Genomic DNA, 12021 nt, shown 5'->3' on the forward strand with positions numbered 1-12021 from the left:
TCTAATTCTAGGACTCAAATGAAATCTCATAAATTAAAGAATCATATAAATATAATTTATCTGGGGTTCTGCCCAGATCCCACTCTGAGAAACTGCTCTTGTTGGAACTGCTACAAATCTGATCAGGTCAGTCACTCTAGTTAAACATGACAATTATTAGAAAGTAGAAACAATTTAAATACTAAACTGAACTAATAGGAGGGCTATTAACCGACCACCTGAGTATGGCAGCATAGCAGATCTCTCCTTTTTGACAATATATGAGGTGAGTATTCTAATTATTTCAGGACTGTAGACACCTCATCAGCAGTATCTTGTTGCACTTCATCTGATATCCCTGTATTTGTTAATAATACCACAAAGAGAGTTGAGAGTCTCCTTCCTGTTGAGGCTCTTACTGAAGTCCGTTCTGCACAATTTCATACCAGATATTATGCACGATGGAGTAAACATTAACGTGTTTTCACTGTGAGTGGTTTTATTTTTATGAAGCCATTACATTACGTTATCAAAATGATACATCATGTATTTTCAATATGGTCATTTAAGATAACAATCATTGAATGTGCACACGTTTTTATCACTTATCTGGATCCAGTTTTAGAGCGGTCTGATGTGTTCCAGCTCGTCTGGAGGTTGTTCAGAGATTGTTATTGGTTCAGATCAAGCTCTTCTTGCTCTTGCACATGTGCACGCGACTGAGTCAGCCAATTCAGCAATATAGTGCCATATAGAGCTTTTGGTTACTGTCAACTTGGTGCATGTGCCACGAATGCCTTTAATAGATACCGACAGCACGTCCATGGGAGAAATCCACCCACAGGATATATATATATATGTGGACGTGGCAGGTCATTACGTCCTGGAAAACAAAGAATAAATTAGAGATCTAATGGCCAGAAGATCATAGAGTTACTTTCTTTCTTGTGAGTTAGAGGACTGTCTGGCAATCAAATGAAACAATGCTGAGAAAAATCTGTCAAGAAAGAGTTCACTTGTCAACTAATTGGCACTCACTTTAACATTACTTGATTGCAAGGTCTGTTCTTGTGTGCCTCAAGTTGATTTCCTGTTATTTTTAATGAAGCTACTTATGCACACAATTTTAAACGTTTTGATTGATATGATCATCATTTTGTCTGAAACTCAAATCAAATGCTGCGTTCAGTCATGTTTTCCCTGCTGTTCAAGCTAAATATCTGTGGAAAACATAGATACTGTATCTGTGCTGAAAGTCAATAACGTGGGAACCATGTTTTCATAAAACAACACCCTGCTGCAGATCACACGAGTGAAAAAAGTCAACGTGCCATTCACTGATTTGTATGCTCTGCTAGGGTTGTGCGCATATTGCGCAGCTGACGGAGGCAACGATGACTGCAGTCACATGAGGATGCACTTATGAACAGGGGAGACCTTGCTATAATTATGATGACTCAGTGCAATGTTGACAGCACGTCTGTGCTCCGCGCTGCTTATTTTAAAGACAGAGGAGAGCGTGAGCATCCTATTAAACCACGGATAGAAACTGGTGTAAGCGTTTATGTTTTCAGGCAGCGATGACTCAGTTATGAAGGCAACAACCGCAACGATACACTTTCTTCCCAAGATAAATAATAAATTGGGACCTTGTCCATGAAAATATAAACCGGAAGAAAGGGCTTCGGTTTCATTTGAACTTGTGGGCACATTACTGGATCTGCCCACCCCCACCCTTCCCTCACCACCGCTCCCATGCTACGCAGCATCACATAATACCTTTACAGACTCATATTAATGTACGCAGGATGGAAATTGGACCTTATACTTTGAAGCAGTATATTGTAATTCACTGTGTAGTAAGCCTTGGTCCCCTTTGTTACTGTTGTTATGCCTGTCAAGCTAGACCAGCACCCAATGGAGTTTACAATATTAGCTGTGGCAGGTTTACCACTGCAGTAATATGAAACAGTGGGGCTTTGATTTCTCACAAATGTCAAAAGCAGGCTTCTCAACTGTGACCGCTGGATTTTCTCATCTGAATTTGATCAGCTTTTCGAACCATCTTTGCAACCGTCATTAAACAATGTTGTTAGGTAGTTTCATGGCCCTTTGGAAATATTTCTACTACTTTTAGTAGACGGTAACTTGCCGGGCATACTAACAAATGCAGCTTACAATAGAGCATGCACACAACTCAATCTTTTCCTTACACTTTGCATTTTAGTTTTTGATTCTGTGAAGGCTAATGAAAAATAAAAAAACACACCCCTCCACAGTCTTGAGATACCAAGGAGCCATCTTATACATTTAGAGTGTTTAAAGTGCAATTTTGGCTTGCTGTGTCTAGTCACTAAGTGCCTAGTTGCTGAACCATGGGGTTTACTGAAACGTTACTTAAAGCAGTAATGAGCTCATCAAGTCCACTTTCAGAAAAAAAGGAACGTAATGTTCTTTTATTCCATGCACACCATATTTAACATATAAGTGTGGACTCGTGGCATCAAGAAAATAAAAAGAAGAAAGTGTCTCCATCGACACATAATAAAAATACATTAATAATATCAGTCTTTTTCTTAATCTTTCACTGTTGCACATTATTACTCTGCAATACTGACCAAACCAGTGCAAAGTAAAACCTCACGTAACATCGATCCAAGGATATTAAATATTGATTTCAGCATTACGATGGATCCCAGAAGCAGAAAATAAATTTCATTTGAAAGAGCATATTTAATTCTGCGAACAAAGATTGTACCCGCTGGCACAAATCAATCAGTTGTTCATCATCTTCACAGCCACCTCCACCAACACAACAAAGATAATGATCAGCTCCAACTCTCAGGCAAAGAGAATGTGACTTGTGCTAATGAGATCCTTCCTCTTAGGCTATGATTAGGATTCGGCTGACAAAGATAAAGTGCATATGCTCCTCAGATAAGACAATATCTGCAGGATTAGTCTATTTGCATTATGACCTGTGCTGCTCATCTTCCTGCCGCAGCTCTAAAATTTCATGGAACATCAGAAATATTTAAAAAAATCTCCCGTCAGTTCCAACTGAAAGAAGACTTCACAGGTGTCTCTAGAAACTTTGTGAGAAAGTACGTTTGTACATCACATAACCCCTTCAAGAAAACTCTTGTTTAAGTGCAGCCATGAATCCTCAGCTTGTTTTTATTCTGACGCATGGAAAGTCTGAAAAAATAGGTATGATTTAATAAAGCGTTCTTCAATTCAAAACATGTCACTCCAATATGATAATAATATTGATCACGGTGTGCAGCTTAGCTATTTTTATCATGTTTTTGAAAGAAATGCACCCACACATTCATTATTATTGAATTATCTGTTGTGATTATTATTCATTATTATTCATTATCTGATGGCTTGTATACTTTTGTTTCCTGATTAGATCTGTCTAACTGACACTGAAATACTGGTGGCGTTCCAAACACTGTTTTATTCTCTTTAACTCCCTTAGGTTGTCCTCTGCCCACATGACTTACATGGCTAACTCTTTCAGAGGCTCAGTTTTTAAGCTAGAGTTAAGACACTGGCATCATATTATACTAGGCGTCCATTGGCACCAACCACGTCATGCATGTCTGGTAGAAGGCTTAATGATGCTCCAAAGTTGGGCTTAATTTTGCAGAGGGGAAAAACTGGCATGGCTATATTCACAGGGGTCAATAACAGTATATTTAAATATTGGTCCTCTTTTTAAGCAAGCAGTAAGCTCAGTCCTCTGTAGACAATGCAATTTAGACATATTAAAAAGACATTACATCCAGTGCCATTGCTGCTTCTGCTGCTCCCTCCATCGACCTGCAGAAACTTTATTGAATATAAAATGATTGGTTGATGTTTTATTTTCCATCTTTAAACTCATTGTTCAAACAAGTATAGAGCTCAAGTGAAGTGGTCAATAGCAAATACGGATATAACCTCAGTCACATACAGCCAACAGCGTAATGGAAAAAGGATTTCTGGGAAGGACACAACTAACTGAAGTAGACGTAGAACGAGCAGATATCTGGATACAGTTAAAGGGTCGATGTTTGGTGATGTTTGGTAAGACCATATCATCAAACATTAAGTAATAATATTAGTTCTGCGATTTTTGAGTATTCCATGTTTTGTTTAACTCCAAAACAGTTATTGTAGATCAACAATTTAAAGCATTTTCTTAGCAGAATATATATTTATTAGGTGAGACACAAACCTTGTTGTGCAGCTCCCTGAAATACTTGATTCCCTGAATATGAGTGAGGTCTGAATACCAATGTGTGCCGGTATTAAGGTCCCTGCTGGAAGCTGATACAGTATGCAGCCTAAATCTTCAGGCAATGTATGTCCTGAAACTTGTAGCCAAAGTAAGAATCTCTACTTCCTCTTTGTTTTATTCCCATGTCCTTAGAAGTCATATGAAGCAAACTTGATATAAAAGAGAAAAAAGAGGGGGGGAAACTGTCACCTTGATGTTTTCACTGCAGTTTTTCATTGAAGCTGGTCTCAGAGGACAAGTGCTAAGGAAAACATCATTATGTGGGGAGAAATGTACCGGTAATAAACCCAAATGGCACTGAGAGGTGCAGTTGTCAACCATGATAAATGGCACCTATGCATCCTGAATGTGTTTGGTGCCCTTGCCATGTTGACTCCCTCTCCTGAGGGCGGACTCTCGACTGCTGGGTTTGGTCTGGAGCTCCAACCTTAACCCCTCCACACGGAGGCTCAACGCCGACAGGACGGAGGCAGCACCGAGATTGCCAGGAATTCTGACTCGCAATGCTTCACTTATCGTCATCCGCACTGCAGTTAAAATGTGTTCAAAGTGTTGCGGTCTCGGAAAATAACAAGGAATCGTGTAGAATGACCATGTTTTGCATTTCAAATTGCTACATGACATAAAAAAGATTGCTTTGTAATATCTGTTGCCTCTCATTTCCATCCTATTTTTTTCCAAGTATACATGCAGTGGTAGGATGTAATTGTGCACCTGGTGGTGTTAATGCATAATAATATAATGCAATTACCACAGCCATAGTCATCATACCAAAGTACAGGTTCTGTATGAAGATCTGAGGTATCAGAAATAAAAAGCTTTATGCTGCACCGTTGTCCCCACAAAATGCAAAACAAGTGAGCAGAACAATAGATGTCAGCAAATAAGGAATTCATCATTTTAAACCAAAATAATACCATTGAGAGAAACAACTTTCATTTAACTGAATGAAAGACTTTAATTCCTTTTGTGCTTTTTCCATTTCTGTACAGTACTGTTAAAGGGCTGTACTTACAAGCAGGCATGCGTCATAATTCAAGATATTTTGGGAATAGTTTGGAGACATAATTCTGTCTCATCCGTTTTGCAAAATTGCATAATGGCAAGGATATCTGGCAGCTTTTTTTTTTACACTTTTAAATCAATTGTGTTCATGTGTGCCTTTGGGAGCAAATGTTTGTGTCTTACTGCAATGCTCTGCTTGTTTGATATCTACTCTTTCCTCATCAGAAATATCCGATGCCCAGCCCGGTTCCTCTGAGGTCACATTGGGACGTGACTTTTATTAATCCCCAGGCAATCTGACTTGCATACAGAACTGAGATCCTTCAACTACAGCTTCAAATTTCTCCCATTTTCGGAATATATTCAAGCAGCAATTAATATATTAATAATAAAGGAATATACCACGAAAAGGAATAAAAACGATGCCAAAACACCATACTTTATCTCTTAATGTAATAAAAACTCAACAGTGATTTTTCAGTGGTGCAAAGCAGATAAGCAGGGAATGAGCTACAACCCCAATCACCATGTAATTATTTTGTAATCAATATGAAGGAACAGCTGCAATTTCAACGTTTAAAAACAGAACTTGGGCCAGCACAATAATTTGTTTGCACTGTAAAAAAAGAACAAAGCATTACAGATAGCTTGATGTTATAACGTGGATAAGCAGGCCTCACTAAACGGGTGCTTACAGATGCATTGGACGTTCTGCGTGAGCACACTGTTTTTAGATTGTGTGCCCGTAAGATGAATGCTCCTTGGTAATCTTGTAAGACTAAACACTTTTTTGCTGCATGGACTGCAATTCATTTGATTCAGAACATTAATATTAAATTGTATTTTCAGATCCATGGTTAAGTATATCTACTTTAACCTGGTCAGCGAGAGTAGCTTCTATTAAGCAATGATGATTCATAGCAGGCCGGCATGGGGTTTCTAAACAAATACTGAGTCAATGAAATGGAAACTTATGTAGTCTGGTGTGCTGCTGTGAAATAGAATCCACAAGATGTGTCTCAAGTTCGGGGAGAGGGCATGAAAACAGGAAAATGGATGATTATAGAAAAGGAGAATTACATTAGTGTGTCGAATTAAAGGGACATCTGGTATCCAGCTGAGATGGAAGCAAAGAGCCTCAGTGAGAGAGGAGAAATGGCATATGATGAATGCAAAAGACGGGGACAAAGACATTGTGTGTGAGTGTGAAAGATGCAGGGGAGGACGGATGAGAGGAAAGGATAAGCATGGTGCTAAAAATACCACCCCACCCTGTGAGTTTTCGTCTATTGGCATAGACGATGTGTGCTGAAATAAAGCAGTGAGCTTGTTATTGTTATTTCATTATTTCCTGAAATGTGTGTACAGCGTATAGTGTACCCCAGGCGGGAAAAAGGCTCGAGCGAGGTGCTGGCATCTGGAAATGAACAAAAGTGCACAATCGACCCACTGAGAGCAAATTAATGAAAGCAACATTAAAAATATATTATCAAGGATCTCTAATGCCACCAACACATAACAACTGTCTGGGTCCATTATCTGAATTCCAAAACATAAAAAGGCTTTGTGAATGTTTCAAAAGTAAAAAAATGCATTCAACCTGTTCGCTGGGCTGTCTGAATACACACCATTCATTTGGGCGAGACATTCTGAATGTAAACAAAACCTGTAGGTTCATAATATAAACGCCACAGGCTTCATTTTCCACTTCTCCCTCACTTTTAAGAAAATTCTTCCAGTCTGAAAGTGTTTCACTGATACAGAGGCCCTCAGAATTTGATCTAAGATTCGTTCCTGATGGCTTGAGAAGCTCCCTCCCAACATCCCAGAGGCAGAACACACACTGCTCGGCCTTGACGTACTGACATAGACATTCTAGTTGTATTGCCTTGAAGATATACTGTAAGTTATACAAGGAGGACATGACAGTATTTATTGTCAGTGGAGAGCTTTATCAGATTGTTATGAAACAAGTGCATAAACTGAATCCGCTGTCAACATTTACAGGTGGTTAAAACACAGTGTGGCCGCCAGGGAGAACGTATTCTTTCTCCCCTGCTGTCAGATATTTAATTCACTTTAAGAGAGCAGCTGTTAACTCCATTGTTTTCTGTTATATTTGAGCTGCTTTACCAGAGGCTTAAAAAAAAACACATAATTTTCTGATTATCTCTGTGAAATAATTGTTGGGTTAACACTCTATTTGTAACGTAACTCTCCTCGTGTCTCTGAAATGGTCCGAAGATGCGTCCTGGATGAATGCTCAGACATTGCTGCATATTTTGGGGTAAACACCCGAATAGACCTGGAAGCCACAGCCACGCTCTGTGAGGCTGTACCTGAGCTTAATGCTAACATATGCGCGCTAACACGCTCACATTGTTAACATGCTGATTAGACGGTGAGATGCACAACATCTTAATTCAATGTGGTAGCATGATAACTAGGAATGAATTACCTTTTTAATTAGCATCAAACGCAAAGTACAGCAGAGAATGATACCAATGATTTTGTGTTAAACCAAAGTATTGGATACATTTACATTTTGACTTAATAGTTCTAGAATACCAAAGTGAGTGAAATTCATCCCGAGAGAGCCATGAATGTCTGCACCAAATGTCATGCAAATCCATCCAATGGTTGTTAAGATGTGTCAGTCTGGACCAAAGTCCACATCACCACTGATGACCTAAAGCAGAGGATCAATCAGATGCCAAATAATGCCAGTAAAGAAACCCCACCGAGATCAGAGAAAGTTTCTAAGTCCGCTAAACATGCACACTTACTTGTAGCCCAACAGAGCATGGGTGAGGAGAGACCAACAACAAACACTTTACCGTCACGGCCCAGTAGCACTGAGAGGGCAGAGAGTAGACCTAGAGGTGGAAGGACAACAGTGTGACACTGCCAGACATCAAGCAAAGTGGGAAATAAACTGCTCAGATCTGTAACTTACCCTGACAGGGAGACACAATTGTTGGCCAAGAAGTTAAATGTGCCAGTGGCAACTGCACACAGAAATAGCTCTCTGTAACAACAATGTAGAGGCAGAGGAAGAAGGTTCAAGCAGCCTCTTCCAGTGCAAAATCACCCTTTGCAACCCAACCATTCAACAGAGGAGGGCTCTGACATCTATTAGAAAGAACTAGAATATCACATCCTGCTGGTGGATAAAGAAAATTGCACGGTTATGCTTTACAAAGCAGACTATACTGATACTCTTCAATGACTGACTCCTACATGGTACACATGAAACAATACAGAGGAATCCCGCTGTAGTAGCATCTTTTGGAAGGAGATCATAGACTATAAACAACAACTGGTACAGGACAATACCATCTCACCAGATGCTGGACACGGTTGAAAACACAATGTCTGATCATGTCATATTGCATGCACGGGGCACTATCACATATAATGCATTACATGTAAACTGCTGAGGAAGTAGATCATGAAAAAATGGCTGCAGCAGCACAACGCATCGAGCAGCAGAACGTAGCTCAGCCTAGATCGGGTTTGACCTTGCCTGCAAAGCACATGCTGGCTGGCTTCTCAATAGAGAGAAACTACTGCGGGTCCACTGGAGTCTCTCAGTGTACACTCCACAACACTGCCTCATGGACGAAAGAGAGATGACAGCTTTAAACTATACCTCTAGGGAACAGCAGCCTTTGGTTCAGATGCTGTATGCGGAGGTCAAGATGAAAATCCAGGAACTCAGTGGACAGCAAAAATAACACATATATATATATGTATATATATATATATATATATATATATACATATATATTACCTTTACAACCCATGTGTGACCTCAGTGACTCATCAAGTGACATCAAGGTGTGAATAAGGTTAAAGGACTCCTGTGCAGTCAGCAGAAGCAATGAAGTGATACATGTCTACTTACCTTTTAAATAGTTTTGGCTACATTATGTGCCAGTTCCATATCATCCTGGACTTAATCTTCTCCTGGCCTGTGATCAGATCACAAATCCTTATGACTGTTTCACTTTGTTTAATGGAATAATTTGGTTCAAAATTACGTTTGAGTATTATCAGGCTGAAACATTTAGTCCCTCTTGTGCTCATTGTACCTAACAAGCACTCCTATTATAATGGCATTATTGAACAGAGTTGACAACTCGTTTAGGCATTTGCTCTAAATACTGGTAATCCAGTTTATCCTTACTTTAAATATGTAATTTTTGTCCTTCTATCGTTCACATTTGCATCAAACTACCTGCCTTTCTTCCTCTTTTTACTGCACTCTGTACTAATGTAACGTGCTCATTGTACTCTTCAGATCCTCGTCTGACCTGCAATATGTCCTGTCCTGTCCTTTATTCTATCATACTATACTGTACAGTACTCTTTTGTAATATTTCCTAACCCAAACTTAATTTAAGTGTCACTGACTGTAATAATTGAGATTAAACTGTTTCCATGAGGACATCTGACAGTGACAGAAATAATCATTCAACATAATAAAAATTAAGTCTCATGTACACGTAATCAGTCTGAGCGAGTTTCTGCAGCAAAACAAAGGCAATATTTTAGCCTACATAAAATGAACAGTGGTTTATCCTGCAAAAGATGTTGTTATGGTAATATTTCAATAACAAATTGTGATGAACTGTCAGAAGGTGCTTCCGTACAAGCAGAAAATCTAATTAGCGTGCGTCTACATCCTGACAGTCAGCCGAGCAAGATCGGCATTTTGCCATTGTGTTTGCACATTTCCTAGGTCGCTGTTGTATGTAAGGCTTTCGGTAGGGTAACAACACTATTCCTTGTTCATTTCTCGAAACCACTGCATTGACACCGCAGGGATCCCAATGAAGAGCACTCACACATGCAACCAAGTTTCACCTGGCTTCACTTTACTTTTGCCGCAATGCCGTGCAAAGTCATCTAGCATCAGACTGCATAGCACGTACGTGATATGTGATTTATTACTTAAAGGCCTGTAAACGTCTTGGTTATTTCACATGAGAGGTATCTATTGTTTGTTTTTTTGTCTGTGCTGTGTGTATAAAAAAAGATGATGCCATGAGCACGTGTGCACCAATCATTTGAATCAGACCTCATAAACCTCCAGATCGTCTTTATGAAGCAGAAAAGCAGTTTTTGGAATATGTTGATAAAGAACACCTAACGATGGTATTCAGAAATGTGATTTTTTTTTTCTTAATACTTTAAGTAGACTTCCTGTATTTCATTTTTTCACCTGTACTGAGAGCACCACAACAGCGTAGCCCCTGTTTTTAACACAGTGCTATTTTAGTTTGAATGCGGCCAAATGTGTGATGTTGTGTTTGCAAGCACCTACCCTGCTGAGGTGTCTTTGAGCAAGCGTCAGCCAAACTGAAATGAGGATCTTCCGTATGGAGATCAGCAACATATCACACATTACACATAAAAATGCTGCTTGAGCAGCTGATGAAGAGCTGTGACAGGTGTGTGGACTCTCTTGAGGTTCCATCTGGGTTTTAATCCAACTCAAAATGCTTAAAAATGCCCAAATTATTCTGTCAAACCAGCATTTGTTGTTTTTTTTATTTTTTTATGTATTCCATTAAAAGAAAAGTCTTAATTTTACCAAAGTCATGAGGGTAAATAAATAGGAATTATCACTGAATCTTCTAGTGTGAATGTGATTCATCATCTGGACTATCGTTTTATCAGCATCTAGCCTGCTATAAATCACACACTGCATGAGTGGATGTAAGAGTCAAAATTATACAAAACAAGACATGAAAGTCAAATGTCACTCCACCAAAGCTCAGCACAGAGTTTTTCGTAGTAATAATTGTATTGAAGATATCCAGAATGTTAATTCAAAATATGAAAAATGCAATTTTGAATATGTGAAATTGAAAGCCCAATACACTTGAATGGCAAAATTGTCGTCATCTTTCATAAGAAGCATGGATATCTGAAATTACAGTTGGGAACAATATCACTGTGGGGTATCTGAAATTTCTATTCTGACTCGGAAGAATTTAATTAGGAATTCCTGCAGTACATATCCAGTCTAGATGCCTTGCAATCACGTCACAACCATGTCTGTTGTTGGTCACCGATGTTACACACGTGGGTTCTTCTGCAGAGAACAGAAGAGGTATGCAGATAAAATGTCGACAATTGGATGTGATCCTTGCTCTGAAATCTTTCCAGAGCACCAATATCCTCGGAGACTTCTTGACTTTTCATCTCATGACATTTATATCTAAGTTACCTTTTAACTGTATCGGTTTTTAATAGGTAATTAAGATATACATGTCAACAATATATATGTGTAACATTTGCTTTCATCATGAAAACATTCACACAGGACGCAAATATAACACGGTGAAAAAGTAGGAAGGAGGGACATTTTTCTGAGCTTTCTCACTGTAACTTAAAGCAGAAACCAATCGGCGTATGCAGAACGTTGCACCTATTTTTATACAAACACTGAGGAGCCATTGTAAGAATCACGACGGCAAACTTTATTACTTCTCTCAACCAGATCCACTTTTTCCTCACTTACCTTTCACAATGAAAGCTCGATACATATAATATTCAAATGCAAGTATTTTGCATTTTTGTGGTGTCATTTAATGGTCACGCCCCCAGTGTGTAAAAGCTCAGTGAAATGTGGTCTAAATGTGAACGTTCAATCAATGTCTTCAAATAGTGAGTGAAAAGACTTTCATCCTTTGAACCAATTTGGACCGTCTTTTCACCGATGGCCATAGTCGTCTTTT

This window comes from Pholis gunnellus (genome assembly GCF_910591455.1).
Source record: "Pholis gunnellus genome assembly, chromosome: 11".
NCBI lineage: Eukaryota > Metazoa > Chordata > Actinopteri > Perciformes > Pholidae > Pholis > Pholis gunnellus.